Source organism: Cydia amplana, chromosome 1 (assembly GCF_948474715.1).
Source record: "Cydia amplana chromosome 1, ilCydAmpl1.1, whole genome shotgun sequence".
In the NCBI taxonomy this organism is placed as follows: domain Eukaryota; kingdom Metazoa; phylum Arthropoda; class Insecta; order Lepidoptera; family Tortricidae; genus Cydia; species Cydia amplana.
Genome location: NC_086069.1, coordinates 11,631,730 through 11,648,773, shown reverse-complemented (window position 1 = coordinate 11,648,773; position 17,044 = coordinate 11,631,730). Strand labels below are relative to the sequence as shown.

The 17,044-nt window shown below is 34.6% G+C and overlaps 1 protein-coding gene across 2 annotated transcripts in view; it reads left to right on the top strand.

Annotated features, from left to right (window-relative positions):
* Positions 1-17,044, top strand: part of LOC134648317 (aryl hydrocarbon receptor) — a 158,684-nt gene that overhangs the window by 89,846 nt on the left and 51,794 nt on the right. Inside the window, exon 2 of one of the 2 annotated variants that reach the window (XM_063502828.1) lies at positions 10,750-10,940. The gene's annotated coding sequence lies outside the window, so the exon portion shown is untranslated. Of the gene's footprint in view, positions 1-10,749; positions 10,941-10,994; positions 11,026-17,044 lie in introns of those variants that run through there. The other variant, XM_063502819.1, reaches the window with a different exon arrangement.

Here is a 17,044-nt window from a genome sequence, read left to right as displayed (position 1 = left end):
CCTTCAAATATTCGGCGACCCCCACACTTAACTCATCTTCGAGATCACTGTCCATGATAATGATGATAATAATGATGTATTGGTTTCACACACTATAAGTAAATAAAATAAGAAACAAACAAAATGGCGCAAGCGCAAATTAAGGCAGGTCGGCGAAGCAACGGAGCCGATAGAAATGAAATGACGCGAGCCGCGCGGCGATGGCCGGCAATGGCGTCGGCTCCACGGGGCAGTGCGGGAGGGGGGAGTAGTCGCATCTCACTCTTATATTTATAACTTGAGTAGGATGGAACTATGTTCGGTCTTCGTTTTCGTTCTGTAAAATCTACAAATTCTACAATACTTTTTAGTTTAGTTTAGTGATTTTAACATTTTTAACCACAGGGACAAGTAGGTACTTTTATTATTATTGTTGGAGAAAATAATATGACTTGGTACGGCGTGAAAGGTTGCAATAACCAAAGCAAGATAGAATGTTATAGGTTACATATCAGAATACCGAAAACTGATTTACCTAATGTTGAATCACCTATGCTTGATTCACCTATTTTTAAATTACCTATCGATAATTTTACCTAAACATTGACTGACCTAAGTTTATAATACCTAAGCTCAAATAACCTAATGGACGAAACACCTAATGCACGATATACCTAAAGCTTTTATACCTAATGCACGAATCACCTAAAGCTGATGTACCTAATGAACGATGTACCTAAACTTGATTTACCTAATGGACGAAATACCTAAAACTGTTAAACCTATCGAACGAAATACCGAAATATAAAGTTGATATACCTCCTGAACGAATTACTTAATGTCGATATCCCTAATGCACGGAATACCTAAAGTCTAAATACTTATCACCGATAGCGTGACTGTACCTAAAAATTTTGTATATACCCATAACCATGCAATATTTTTTTTTTGATTTTGGTTTCTAATTTGAAATATTAGAATCAAAAAGTTCAAAATACTGTTGGCTCTTAATAAGACTTCGCTGTCCGTCTGTCCGTCCGTCTGTCACCAGGCTGTATCTCATGAACCGTGATAGCTAGACAGTTGAAATTTTCCCAGATGATGTATTTCTGTTGCCGCTATAACAACAAATACTAAAAACAGAATAAAATAAATATTTAAGAGGGGCTCCCATACAACAAACGTAATTTTTTGCCGTTTTTGGCACGGAAACAGTTTCGTGCGTGAGTCCGAATCGCGCTTGGCCGGTTTTTTTCATACAAGGTAGTACGGGGTCATAATGAAGCCACATAACACTGTCAATTAGTATGAGACGATTTGGGATGTTTTCAGGGCAGTTAAGTATGCTGTACTTTGAGACTCATTTTTAGGGTTCCGTAGCCAAAGTGGCGAAATCCCATCTCCTCGCTAATCCGCTCCATTCGGTTGAGAGTGCAGTCATTTCCTGCCGACATGCCTGCATTTCCGACTCATTTGCTGCTAGAAAAGTAGATGCCTCCCTCCCAGTTCTCGCTGGTCCGTCTCATAATGTGCTCTCCATAGGCGTTGAACAGAATGGGCGATAAAATGCATCCCTGGCGTACTCCTTGGTGAAATTTAAAGGGCTCTGTGGTTGTTCTATCGACTCTTACGACTCCTTGGCTTGAGCCATATAGGGTGCGAAGGAGGGCGATGAGATGATGTGGTACTCCAATTATTTTACACCATCCATTAATTTACACCATAAACTCTGGTAGGGACTATATTCTGACCTCAACCTTTGTAGTTTTGTAAGCTCAACCTTGTTATATTTATCATATTTTTATGGTTAAACCAACCAGAATAAATTGTATAAATTTGTTTGGTAAAATGTACCATATTCTTTGTTAATTTACGCCATGAACTCTGGTAGGGACTATATTTTGATCGCAACCTTTGTATTTTTGTAAGTTCAACCGCGAGGTCTTGTTATACTATTTATAATAGTTTTATGATAAAACCAACCAGACTAAATTGTAGAAATTTGTTAGGTAAAATGTACCATATTCTTTGTTAATTTACACCATGAACTCTGATAGGGACTATATTTTGACCTCAACCTTTATAGTTTTGTAAGTTCAACCGCGAGGTCTTGTTATATTTATCATATTTTTATGATAAAGCAACCAAACTAAATTGTTGAGATTTGTTTGGTAAAATGTACCATATTCTTTGTTAATTTACACCATGAACTCTGATAGGGACTATATTTTGACCTCAACCTTTGTAGTTTTGTAAGTTCAACCGCGAGGTCTTGTTATATTTATCATATTTTTATGATAAAATCAACCAAACTAAATTGTTGAGATTTGTTTGGTAAAATGTACCATATTCTTTGTTAATTTACACCATGAACTCTGATAGGGACTATATTTTGACCTCAACCTTTGTAGTTTTGTAAGTTCAACCGCGAGGTCTTGTTATACTATTTATAATAGTTTTATGATAAAACCAACCAGACTAAATTGTAGAAATTTGTTTCGTAAAATGTACCATATTCTTTGTTAATTTACACCATGAACTCTGATAGCGACTATATTTTGACCTCAACCTTTGTAGTTTTGTAAGTTCAACCGCGAGGTCTTGTTATATTTATCATATTTTTATGATCAAATCAACCAAACTAAATTGTTGAGATTTGTTTGGTAAAATGTACCATATTCTTTGTTAATTTACACCATGAACTCTGATAGCGACTATATTTTGACCTCAACCTTTGTAGTTTTGTAAGTTCAACCGCGAGGTCTTGTTATATTTATCATATTTTTATGATCAAATCAACCAAACTAAATTGTTGAGATTTGTTTGGTAAAATGTACCATATTCTTTGTTAATTTACACCATGAACTCTGATAGCGACTATATTTTGACCTCAACCTTTGTAGTTTTGTAAGTTCAACCGCGAGGTCTTGTTATATTTATCATATTTTTATGATCAAATCAACCAAACTAAATTGTTGAGATTTGTTTGGTAAAATGTACCATATTCTTTGTTAATTTACACCATGAACTCTGATAGCGACTATATTTTGACCTCAACCTTTGTAGTTTTGTAAGTTCAACCGCGAGGTCTTGTTATATTTATCATATTTTTATGATAAAACCAACCAGACTCAATTGTAGAAATTTCTTTGGTAAAATGTACCATATTCTTTGTTATTTTACACCATGAACTCTGATAGGGACTATAATTTGACCTCAACCTTTGTAGTTTTATAAGTTCAACCGCGAGGTCTTGTTATATTTATCATATTTTTATGATAAAATTAACCAAACTAAATTGTTGAGATTTGTTTGGTAAAATGTACAATACTCTTTGTTGATTTACATCAGAACTCTGGTACCAACTTCAACCTTTTTAGTTTTGTAAGTTCAATAGCGAGGTTTTGTCAAATTTATCGTGGTTTCCATGTAATTCAGCCAACCTTTGCTAATTTGGTAAATCCAACAAACCATTTTTTTCAGTGTACCTTGTCTTTAGGATCCTATTTGAATGCGAGGATGCTTTTTCGCTGAAAAAGATAAAATAATAACAGTTATTCTGATCAACATTAAATATGTTTCAAATACAACCTTCGACATTTAGTTTTAACTAAGAAAAGTGTGTTTTGTTATTGAGATTCTACATTTTTGAATAAAGGGATAATTGAATGTTCTATGATTGAAGAACATCATGCTACTATTTACATAGGTACTCGCAATGACGATGACGTGTCCAAGCAATGCGTGTGAAATGAAATCTTACTACCGTTAACTTACTATAGTGGGTAAACGGCGCGCGTCACGAATAGGAAGGGCGGATATGCCTGGCCACGCGATGCTCGCAGGTTCATTCCTGACATTGAAATGATTTCGAGGTGTTAATACTATTTTAATATCCATTTGAAAGGCTTCAGTTAAATTTGACTATTTTGTCATCACACGTGCCATGTAACTGTCTAAGAATGATATTCCAATTACTACGAGCGCATATTATTAACCGCCGGTTATTGTCGTTAACCGCGAGCGCAGACTTTTGGCCCAAAAAAGAGAAAGCTCGTGTTATTTTAGCAGTGTATGGTCCTTTTCCTATTCAGATCAGATGACTCAATGGAGCCATGTCGCCAGAATATTTAGAATTAGTTCATATTTAAGATCGTCGGGGATAGTGCAATATTGCGTAACTATAACAAAGTCGAAAGAGTTCGAAATTCAAACAATTACAAGGTAGTTGGATCTTACTTACTGCATTTGTTAGTATCATAATTCAGTATAAGTACGTTCTGCAGCTTGTATATTATACATACATATATATTTGACGACTGGTCTGGCCTAGTGGGTAGTGACCCTGCCTGTGAAGCCGCGGTCCTGGGTTCGAATCCCAGTAAGGGCATTTATTTGTAGGATGAGCACAGATATTTGTTCCTGAGTCTTGGTTGTTTTCTATGTATTTATGTATTTGTATATTATATATATCGTTGTCTGAGTACCCACAACACAAGCCTTCTTGAGCTTACTGTGGGACTTAGTCAATCTGTGTAAGAATGTCCTATAATATTTATTTATTATTTATTTATTATTAATATTTATATTTATAACGAAATAACTCGGCTAACAGAACATTCGTTTATACCTATTGCAAAAAAATATGTTCGGCATGCCTACTCTCCAAGGTACACATAAAATTAAAATTGTTAACATTTTTGTAGATTCGCTGGAACCATCAATTTTATTAGGTCTTAGTTCTGTATGAGCATCAGTCGGTTCGTCTCAGAGTCGGATCTGAATAGTCCGGATCGCGTGGCCCTATGACACGAAAGGCCGCGTGAGCCGAGCCGCGCATGCCGCACGAGACGATGCGTGGCGTGACGTCAGGCCGGACGACACTCAGTGTATCGATGTATAGCTGACATTGGCTTTTGCGTTGACCCAGGACTGACGGGATGTACTAAAAAATGACCTGTGACAAAGATAATTTAAAGATTTTAAAGCATCAGATTAAGCCTGCATTCCTGATAGAATGTTCTTCAGAAATATAACATCGTGTAGAAGCCTACTAACACTAACGTCATCTGCAAACGTCGAGGTCGATAGGTGATCGCTATTGTCCAAAAAGGGTCGTAGGATGAGTTGGCATGTCGTGCAGTACATGCCAACTCATCCTACGACCCTTTTTGGAGTTACGATCCTGCCGACCAGCGAGTTTTTCAGCTTTGCCAAGCGTATGCTTTCAGATGACGATTTTTAAACCATTCATTAGCAATGATCGGAATAGGTAGTGCCATTTGGGGTGAATGACCTCAAACATTGTACTTAACGTGGATAAGACTCGGGATTCCAAAAATATTTCTTGGCATGTCTTTAATAGGCCTCATGCATGAAGTTTATATTTAAACGAAATATTTTTTATTACGATGTTTGTTACCGTTATATCATGTTACAAATGCATTTACGTTATTAAATTATCATTTAATTGCCTAAAATAATAAATAAAAAGTACAAAACTTTGCCCGCGTGAAGCTAGTGATCGAAACGCAACGCCATTGGTCGAAACGTCACGTGACGTCACTCGTTTCAACAAATTGTTAAGACCAACCAAGAGTGAAAGGGATGGCAGTATTATCTGAGTAGCAAACGGCATACGTCAGTTGCATGCAAAAGAGCCGCGTGACGTCATCACGCGCGTCGAATTCACGCCAAAAATTATGAGCATTTCAACCGCTCAAAAATGTTCAACATTTTAAATATTGTTTAATAAAATAATGGGAAGGTTTATAAAAGTATTTTAATTTTTTCCGGTGTTAAAACGATTTAAATAATTATAAAAAAAAACATGCATGAAGCTAATTGAAGTAGGTAATATGAAATCCCGGGGTGAAAAGGTATATCCATACTAAACTTACGCACCGAAGTCCCGTGAAATGGCACTACCAATTCCGATCACTGTTCATTAGTGGTGATTTTTCTACTAGCGAATGAAATTTCGTTTAAATTCAAACTGGTCATTAAATGGGAGAAATATTTCACAAAGTACTCCTTTACTTTAAGTAGTTCGAACCAATTAATAAGCAAAGTTGATCATCTAATTAACAATAAGTATTAATTTCTTAGACTTGACCATTGCACTTTGTAAATACTTAAACATCTGTGTGTTATAAACACAAAAAAAATATATATATATTTCGGTTTAAAAAGGAATTTGTTCAGATTTCAGCTAGATAATGAAAATAATAACTTTAATATTCTATTTTATAATTGTAAGCAAAATCATTAAGCATAATTTAATTAAACCATACTTTAATTATGACGTTCTCGATAAATTCACTTTTTTGCTGCTCCTACCTATTATCCTAAGTCGAAATGGTACTATTAAGCCGCTCGATTAAATGTTCGTTAGACTCGAAATTACACTTAAATATGAGAAAGAGCAACTTACAACACTTTGTTTCGATCATTTCGGAACCATTTTGAGTTTTAAAATGTTTAAACCGTTTATAAAGGTCTTTGATCCAATGGCTGGTAATTTTAGGGTCTGTATCTAGAGAAATCTTAAATATCAAAAACCAAATGATTTAAATATTATTTTGTAATTAGTTTAATTTTAGTAATAGGCATAGGTAAAATAAATGAAAGGAGCTATAATAGTTAATCCTCATCTAATAATGTGTAGAACTTATTTTTTTATTAAATCTACGTTTCCGCAGAAGTTCACGTAGTAAGATGAAAATATATGATTTTTTATATGAAATGATACAATATTGAAGTTTACACATGTATGTAGATAAAACGAATTTGACACATAATAATAATTTTCAATCTTATTTATTATGGTAGTACAATAAAATTTCATGAGATTAGTTGAAAAAAACGGAGTTTTACTAAACGTTTTCCAAATCTTTTGGTCCTCTTCAACTACACTTCTGCATGCATGGGCTTGAATCAAAATCTATATCTATCTAAAACATTGTTTTTCAATAAACGGAGAAACCTATATAGAAAATGATCTGCCTAGACGAAAACATATGCATTAGGTAATTAACTGTTGAATAATGTAATTTATTGTTACTTTGCTACCTTTCTAAAGACATATTATCCCTTAATACCATCACAAACTCCGCCACCCGAAAAGCTATGGAATACTTCAAAACTTATTTGAATAAATCGAATAACTTACATTATAATTAAACTTACCAACGTTCCTACTTACATTTACTTACAACGCGGCCTACGATATAACAACCTATCACAATCGACCATCGATTATAACTTAATCGAGTTACGATTTATAGAAATAATCGGTCATTGATTTATTCGATACTCGCACTTGACATTTATTCAAACCTTAAAACCAACCGTAATGAGAATGCTGTAAGGTGTATTTTCTGTACTAATGTAACAGGGTAGGTACATCGATACAAATTGTACCGAAGTTTATCAAAGGGCGACTCTTGCGCCGTTTGATACCCACCTTTGAATAAATCAACAAAAACGGCGGGGAGCGATGAGTAATGCCCGATGTACGGAGTTATTTTTAACAAGGAAATGTGTGGAGAAGTCACAAAGTTACTTATCGGTTCAATTAAGGATACGAGTACATCTGCCTGCAAATGGATTGCTGTTTTATCAATTTTAGTTCCACGAATGTATATTTTTTCATAACTTTAAATACTGTACTAGGTTAATATCTGCAGAGTTGTTGCCTGGGCAATTTATCAGATAGATAGTAGTAGTGACATAGTTGCAAAAGCAAATCGTGAGACGATATTTGAACTTAAAAGAAAATAAAAACTGCACTTATTATCCAACAGTATTTATTTTCATTTGTTTGCTCTTCATTGATACCGATCTGATCTGATTAAACATTGACTCGACTATTAGCCTTATAGTTTAGAGTCCATATGTAATCGTTGGTATTGGTCCCACCAAAGTTGTTAGATTAATTTAAAATATATGTATATGCGTGTAATTGTAGATTACATAATTTAAATTCTGTCATGTAATCTGAAGTAACTTTGATTTTGAGGATAACAGTAACAAAATTTTAGTTTTTTTTTTAAATCATGTTAAACCGCATTTCGTTCACATTTCAACTTTTAATGAATTATGGTATCAAAAAAGAGTATACCTGCATAATATTAGGCATTAAGATATTTTTGTGGTGCCTCTCTTAACATTTCCCTATTCGTATAACTAATTTAAACGAAACTAATGCGAGCCTCAAAACAAATTAACAAAAGCAAATACGCTTTGTCTACACACAAAATAATTTAACATAAAAACCGTAATTAGAATAGATTACCGACTAACTTAGCCCGCATTAAAAGGGTCAATTGATTTGTTAAGATTTATTTATTATTAAATACAAATGAAACATTGCACTTCCTAATTGAAACTTCGAGAGACATTTTCAATTTATGTATTTTATTTTATTGCGTGTTTCAGTGAAAAATCTATTTCTTGCTAATACTATTCACAGGTAATTTTCATTATAAATTTAAATATTACGAGTTGTTTTGAGTTTTTGCCTTGGTCGGTTCATCATAATTTATAGGGGAAATTTGTGTACAATGATCGATCCGATCCAAAAGATTCAAGTATGATGAATTTAATATTTTTAACTTTTTTTAATATGTGAACATCATCATCATCATTGATATCAGTGGAAAGTTCGAAAATTATCTCTGTTTGACAATATCGTTGACTAACAGGGAATGTCATATTGCAAGGTCCACCGGCAGTACCTATGAGTATTTCGTAAATTAAATTAAAGCTAAGTAAACTTGGGGTTATATATATGAAATTCATGACACCTAGGATCTCCAATTTTTAACGCTTTTTAGCTACTTGAACTAAACATTTCGTGGTAGGTACAAAGGGTTGGAATCGCTAAATATGATAAAAAAATATACTGAAATTACTAGTATTAGTATAGTAGCAACTGTAGCAAGAGGGTGCGACACGCGTTTGGGGAATTGTTAACTTGTAGGTACAATTCTACATATATGTATAATTATTACTGCAATATAACGTAGCACAAAACAATTATCAGCTACAAATTTGTACGTTTTCCGGAAAATATATGTAGCGTATGTAAAGTTTTGTGATTCAATAAATTGTAGACTTGTCGATACAATTTACATATTTGTAAGAATTTTCCACTACAAATTTGTTACTTGTATATTTTGTGGTACGCACATTTGTATTATTACAAACTTGTAACTTGACACTTGTAAAATTGTAATTGTAAGTTTTGTGGGATAGGCCACTGCTCCACCATTTGTCTACTTCCCTATTATATAACTACTTACTCGTATTGTGTGTCATACAATTAATATAAATAAATAACAATGAAAACTGTCATCAACACAATCAAATATGGTTCAATAATCTAATATAGGTATACCTACCGATACAAAGTTTTGGGAAAGAGGGATGAGGTAGACACTATCGGATGTATATTTACTGCGGTTTGAGTACTTAAGTACCTATCCTTGAGAACGGGGCATAAATATTGTAAAAAGGGCAGCCTGAAAGAAAACATTGTCGCGTTACTTTATTCACTTCCTATAGCACAATTTTTACCCAAAAGCTTAGCACAATAAGCAAGCTTGCTCCTTATCCAAGTATAACTTATGCTAACAAGTAGCCTCGCGTGACCAAGCTCTAGTTAGCTTAGCTAAGTGCCACCAACTTAATTTACAGAACACTAAACAACCCGCCCACCGTAGTACCTACAAAATAAGAATCAAATCCAGACGGTTCAGGTTCTACCCAACGGCAACGTTAACATGGTTATTTTGAAGTGCGACCCCATGCTACTGTTCCTTGACCACAAAGCGATGTGTCATTTTAAATAGCCTTTTCGAAATATGACGAATATGGAATTCGTATTAATTACCTTTGTTAGCAAGCTTACACTCGAGGTGTGAGATAAAAAATAAGTCCATACTTAAGGCACAATATACGAGTACATAATTGTGTAATGTATGTATATAATTTATGATTAATTTATAAGCATCAAAGTATTTTTTATATAATCTGATATCAATATTTATTATTTACCTATATAACTTGTTTTAAACGTTTTCTTATACTAAAAATAATAAACGTTATAAAACGTAGATATCCATATATATTTCAAAAGGTTTACAAATGCATCTAATGAAAAAAAATAGTAAATGATTTTTTCTCGAACCCAACTGTTACACTTTGATTCGCCAGACTATTGATTATTCAAATAATGGGGTTAAACAGAACCCTCTGCAGGCACAATTAGTGGTGTATTTAAAACCTCAGTAGTTTCAACGTATTAGGTACAGTCTAGCTAATAATTTTGCTGACTGTCCCTTATTCGAACCAAAATACAGTCTATTCAATGCCATTGATTGCCATGAATAAAATTGTAGTACATACTTTTATAGCGATGATTCTTAGAGGGTGCACTAAAGTCAGATCGTGCACTAATCCGATGATATATGACTCATATGTATGAGCTGTCTCATTTTATATAATTTAAAAAGTTTCTGATAGTTTTGAGGTATTTAATTCTAATTTTAACTTTTTTAGATTACTACGTCTTATTCAATATTATACCTACTTTATAGAAAAAAATGTTTGAAAACAAAAGCAATTAATTAATTTTGCATCAAGCAGAAACGTCTGCGAACGATTAATACTTAATAGTTTTATTTTCACAATGCGTACTTTTATATTAAATATAATTAATTTAAAGTGGCAGTAATTCAGAAGACTAACTTGCGAATTATTTTCCAGCATCAAGCCCCCTTCAAAAGACGGCGTGACGAAGAGTAACCCGTCGAAGCGGCACCGCGAGCGGCTGAACGCGGAGCTGGACACTCTGGCCTCGCTGCTGCCCTTCGAGCAGAACATCCTCAGCAAGCTGGATCGCCTCTCCATCCTGCGGCTGTCTGTCAGCTACCTAAGGACTAAAAGTTATTTTCAAGGTTAGTGCCAGTAAGTAATTTACTGGATCGCCTCTCCATCTGCAGCTGTCTGTCAGCTACCTAAGGACTAAAAGTTATTTTCAAGGTTAGTGCTAGTAACTATTTTGCTAGCGTTTTTAAACGAACATCCTTTAGAAAATGACTTGATGACACATCACATCGGAAAGCAAGTATTGCAGCCAACTGGACAGGTTTTTTTCTTTTGACCATCAAAAACGTAACGTCAAGAGTTTTTCTTTCGACGTAGACATATTTCTTTAAGGAAATCCTCTGCGAAATGTTAGACATTGTCATGCGATGTCTAATTTTCAGGTGATACCTAATATTAAAGAAATACACTGGACCATGTTAAATTGTTCAATGCCCTCAGAAGTTACTTAAAAACCTATCACCGTATGATATCACTTTTCTATATGGCTTATTAGAGTCATAAAGTGGATAATTTGTATCTAGTTAACTAACTAGTGCAAAGCATACGCTCGCATTTCTCCAAGACACTGCTCTTAATTTAACAATACAATATCAGACACGTATTAACATGCAGCGCGTAATCTGGCTTAGAATCGATAATCGATATGCATACCGACCGATGTATCGATTACTAATAAATGCGATGCCCTACACGTATTTAATGCTGTCAGCCGATTTTATTACTACAACACGTATTAATAAATGTACGTTCTCGATTCTGTGTAAAAGTAACCGATATCACAGTCGATTTTGATTTAATCGTAGAAGTCGTGATGTTACAAGTTACCCGGTTATTTGATATTCTTAATGCTTAAGTATTCAGCGGCTACTGTGTATCGGTAGTAGCATAAAATATTAGTACCGGGCCATTGAAATTAGAATACACTGATATCCTTTATTTCGACGTTTGGTAGGTTTGTTGTTTGATAATGACCGTTTCTTACCCGACTATGCCAAATTATTCAATACGTAATGTCAACTTTGGCACTAGAAATCACAGAACTGAGCTACATCAAAATCTACTTAATAAAATAATACAAATAAATACGGCCGACATCAGTAATTGGTCGCGTAAATCGTCAGTACAAAAAAACTACATTTGCATACGTCCGCTACCAACCTATATATCAGCTGTGAGTTATTGATGCGCCTTATAATTTTATACCGTACAAGAATCGAATATAAAAATCAGTAGGGGGCGCAGCATGCTTTATGGGGTAAGCGGGGGTTTAAGGAACCGATGACGTGAAATGTTGACTGGTTATTTCAGTTTTTCTGTACTGTTGGCAGCAAAATGATTTTCATGTAAGTAGGTACCTAATAATGAATTTTTTTGGAAAATAATATATATTAAATATGATTGCTTCAATATCTATGATCAAATAATAGGTAGTATTAGGTCTATTTGTATTGCATGGAATAATGAAGAAAGAGATATTACCTAAAGACGATGTTATTTCAGTTTTTTTTAAAACGCTAAACATACCTATTTTCTTGATTTCTGCAACTATGAAAACTTTGCAGTGGTTGTTGCAACTAAATCTATATATGTTTGCTAATTTGGGGGGCCCTGCAAACCAGTCTCTTGTACCCCGTTTTTTAAAGTTGTCTTGAGTAAGTAGAGAGATACTTGTTTTTTTTAATTGGGACTAAATAATAAATGTGTTTATTTAATATAAAAAACTGACCTGGCTATGAACTGAAGTTATCAGTTTTTAGCGTAAAATATGGAAAATATACAATCCCATCAACAGACAGTTATTTAAGCATTTGCATTACGACTTTACATATAGTCAACACACATGTATTGGTAGGTACTTAAATTACTAAGACTTTTGACAACCTCAGTACCGAAAACAGCTTGTAATTCTAACGAAAGCGGCTGTTGAAGCATTGACGGCGGCGGCGAGGCGCGCCACGGGGCGCCACTAGTTCGCCGAACGCCAATACCGGTAGCTTGTAAATTTGTACCTTCTCGAAACTTCATAACTGTAATAATGATTTTAGGGTCTGTAGAAAACTTGGTAGAAAAGGAATGTGTGATTAAGTACTTATGTAAAAATAGAACTGAGCGAGAGGTGTGAGTGTGACTGCCGTATTCGAACTTCAAGATATTCACAAGAGACTAAACGTACTAGATCCATTCTAGATACGTTATACATAGTTTAGATTTCAACTAGTTCTCTTTTGCAGCGCAATTCGGGCAACAAATGTCACTTTTACGTTAGATAGAGTTTAGATATCTATTAGATGTGAATTGGATCTCTAAGCCATATCTTGTGAAAATCGTTCACGAGTATCTCCAGAATCGCGCAAATGTCAAATTTGACAGGTTAGATCGTAAACATATCGTTATCGTATCTTGGCGATGTCTAAAAGATATCTAACAGATGTCTATTTCAAAATCCGAATCGAGCCCTGAGAGTCTTGAGAGTGATGATTATGTAGGTACATAATTTATTTCTGAATTAAATACCTTGCTTTTCAATTTGCTTTTAAAATCATCATCATCATATATTTAAGAGTAAGACTCTTGTCGGTGGAGCAATTTCCATGTTTGGCGGTCGGTCTGCCTTCTCTTTGACAGCCTGATACGACACGACATTAAGTTTTTCCTTTATTTGATTCATGTACGCTGCCCTTGGTCTTCCCTTCTTGCTTTTAAAATAAAATACCAAAAATACCAACCCTTGAAAAAATTATACATGGCAAAATGTAAGTATACGACACTTAATTAATAGTGTTTTCCCCGTAAGCTAACATTATTTTGTCTTGTAACCTGCTGACATCAAATATTGTGCCTTTTGCGTGTTTATGTTCAATAAAACAATTAAATTCAGTAACAATTGGCAATAAACTCAGTAAACTCACCAACAATTTATATCACACATGTTACTCACATAGGTATTTCTAGTAGAAACTAGTCCAAAGGGTTTATAGGGGCTATAGGAAAGTATAGAGCAGGGGTCACCAAATGGCGGACCGCGGTCCGCATCCGGAGCGCCGACCTATTTTATTGTTTTGCTTATTTAATAAACTCAAGGAGAAACGGACCGCTATGGTCAATTTATTTTAAGAACCGGACCCCTGAAGAAACTAATTGGTGACCCCTGGTATAGAGCTTCCTGAAAAGATCCGGAACTTCACAAATAGCTGTAGCCAATACCGTCAATAGCGGTATTAGCATTGGATCGATATGGAGTCGCCCGTGCTAGGCACTGCCGAGGGGCGGAGTTTGTTTACGAACTGCGATACCTCAATTTTATTATATCTGGCTACGCAGAACAATAGGAAAACTGCTGAATAGACACAGACAATAACGGATTGTTTTTAATGTGGAGAATAATGACAGTAAGATGCCTACATACGCGCAAATATATAGCAATGAGCGTATTTAATACTTATCATTAGACTTAACACTGCACTTAACTAATAACATTATAAGTATACTTACTGTGCGACTTAGTTCATTGGTCCGATTTATATAAAGTTAGAATAGATGATAATTATGTATAGTCAGCTGCGGAGAGAGGTGACCCCCCCCTGCAAACAAATTTCAATGCATGGGTCACCTCTCTCTGTAGCTGCTTTGATCGTACTTATAAATTAATAAAAACTGTATTTTATTAATTTATAATATAAGATAAAAAAATATATAAACCGAGGAACCTGTACTTCTACTGTTCAATTTAGGTACGTCTCTTTTTACCTGTAGGTAAGGCACAGGACTTTGTCCTGCGCGTAGCTAAATTTTTACTCAACCTTCGGTGTAAAAAAAATCCATTTGTGGTCACTATGATGGATTGCCCTTATCGCACTCGATTGTTTTCTGAAACACTCACCAATAGCTACCATAATTACAATGTACTTTCAGAGCACACACATAAAGCTTATTGTTGCTTGGCTAGAGTTGGGAAAATGACTAATTTGTCACAGGTGAAGCTTATCGGTTGAAGGGTAATTGTTTTTGAAAATCTGAAAAAGGTTAGCTAGCATCTGATAAGCTCCACTAACGAACTAGGAACGACGTGTAATATAACAGCAATATTTTACACATCTACATCTACTTATTAATACATATATATAGGTGACTAGCTTTTGCCCGCGGCTTCGCATGCACAGGAGAGTTTGTTTCCCCATACAAACTTTGGACCCCCATTTCACCCCATGGGATGAATTTTGAAAAATCCTTTCTTAGTGGACCTCTAGATTTTATAAGGAATCTACTTGCCAAATTTGGACTTTCTAGTCCCAGCGGTTTGGGCTGTGCGTTGATTTAAGTCAGTCAGTCAGGTCTTTCACGTTTATATATATAGAAGATACTGTTTATTACGGTAAAGTTGACAAAACGTAACACAAGCGACTCTTCGATGCCGATGGATGCAACTTAAGTGCCCGATGCCCAGCTGATGAATTTTTAACTTGACCTGACTAGCTAGCAAAGTCATCGTATACATCGTAAGAATATGTAGATTCCGCGAATTCGTTCGCATAGAAGTAACTGAAAACTTTTAATTTGCAGTCGCATAAATATGAAAATAAGCTACTTTCACTAGGCCCGGTCGATGTGAATCATTTATGTAAAATACAGTTAGCAATACTAAATAATTATAATAAAATATATTTTTTAAATTTTACTTATATTTTTTGTGTAGGTACTCGTATATGAACAGTTGTGTCTGAAATAAACGTATTGAAATTAATTGAATACTATTCGCTTAGTCCTTTGCATACCTTCATACAAACTTCTATGCAGGGAGGCGGCGGGACCTTTTCTCTGCAGGCTGTGTACTACAAATGAGTAAGTTTGAAATTGAGACGCAACTTTGTAGTCAAAGCAACCTTAAAGTTAGCGTGTTAAAGAAATCTTAAATCAGCAATTTTTATAACACATTCATAAAACAGAAATTAAACGGTGCTTAACGTTTAACTGAACTGCGTAGGAACCAGTTAACTTGACGATAACGTTAACGCACGAACGCTGTAGGTATGTGTTCTTTGTACGTATTTGTTTTTATGTAAAAGGGCGGGGAGCACAGGTTGTTTGAAATTTACATCATAGAGTTTCTTTGTATATACAGGTATTAAATATTTAATACGCAGACCACTGCGTTTACATGATGGCAGATTGAGGCAATGTTACAGATCGCACTTTAAAAGTCATTGGACCATAGGCATGGGCTATGGTTTGTAATGTTTGTATATAGTTGTTGACTATTTCAGTTTGACATATTATGACTTACAGAGATCGATGCTGATGGTGTAAAATGTGATACATTTGCAAGTTTATAAAAAGTCGATTTAATATTCCTTTTTTTTTTTACATAAAGACCATATTAATAAGTATACTTCTTGATTTTTACTTCGAGCATATACTTAGGTACATACCTACATTTAGAATTAGAAGGGCCAGTAAGTATAAGTAAAAACCGTAAAACAAATTTTCATAAATGGCTTCTTTTAATAATCTATTTTATTCCTCTGGCCACACCAAAATGTAAAAGCTAAAACGTCACTTTACATTAAACGTGTCTGTAATGCGTGTAATCCGGTTAAAGCTTTAATAACACCCTGTATGGGGGCGGGCTCTACGCGAGTATAAACAAAGCTCGGCCGGGACTTTGTAAGCACATTGAGCTTATTTATAGCCGGCTACGTTAGAAAATATATACCAGACTTGTAATTAAGAACACTTTTAATAGTAAAAAGTCATCATATTGCCATTAAAATTAAATACAAAATATACGTATCAGCATTGCGATACAGCGAGGAAATGTCGCCAGCATCCTTGGTACAATGCCTCAAGGGCCTATTTTAGATTTAAGCTAGTTTTTAATTTCTTTTAGTAATACACTGTATATATCTTGTTTGTAAATCAATGATTATTCTTCTGTAAGCTTATATGAGTTATATAATACAAAATTATTGTTTGAATAAAGGAATTTGGTAAAAGTATTTTAGTTATAAAAAAAAAACACTTCACGCGGAACGAACTCATTATGTAAATAAATGCTTAACAAATCTACATAAGGTACTCACTGTCTCAAGACTAGTCCTGTAATCCATAAGCAAGCCACCCCAAAAATCACGACCCCAAAAACTGCATTACTTACCCCTAAAAACCCTCGACAAAC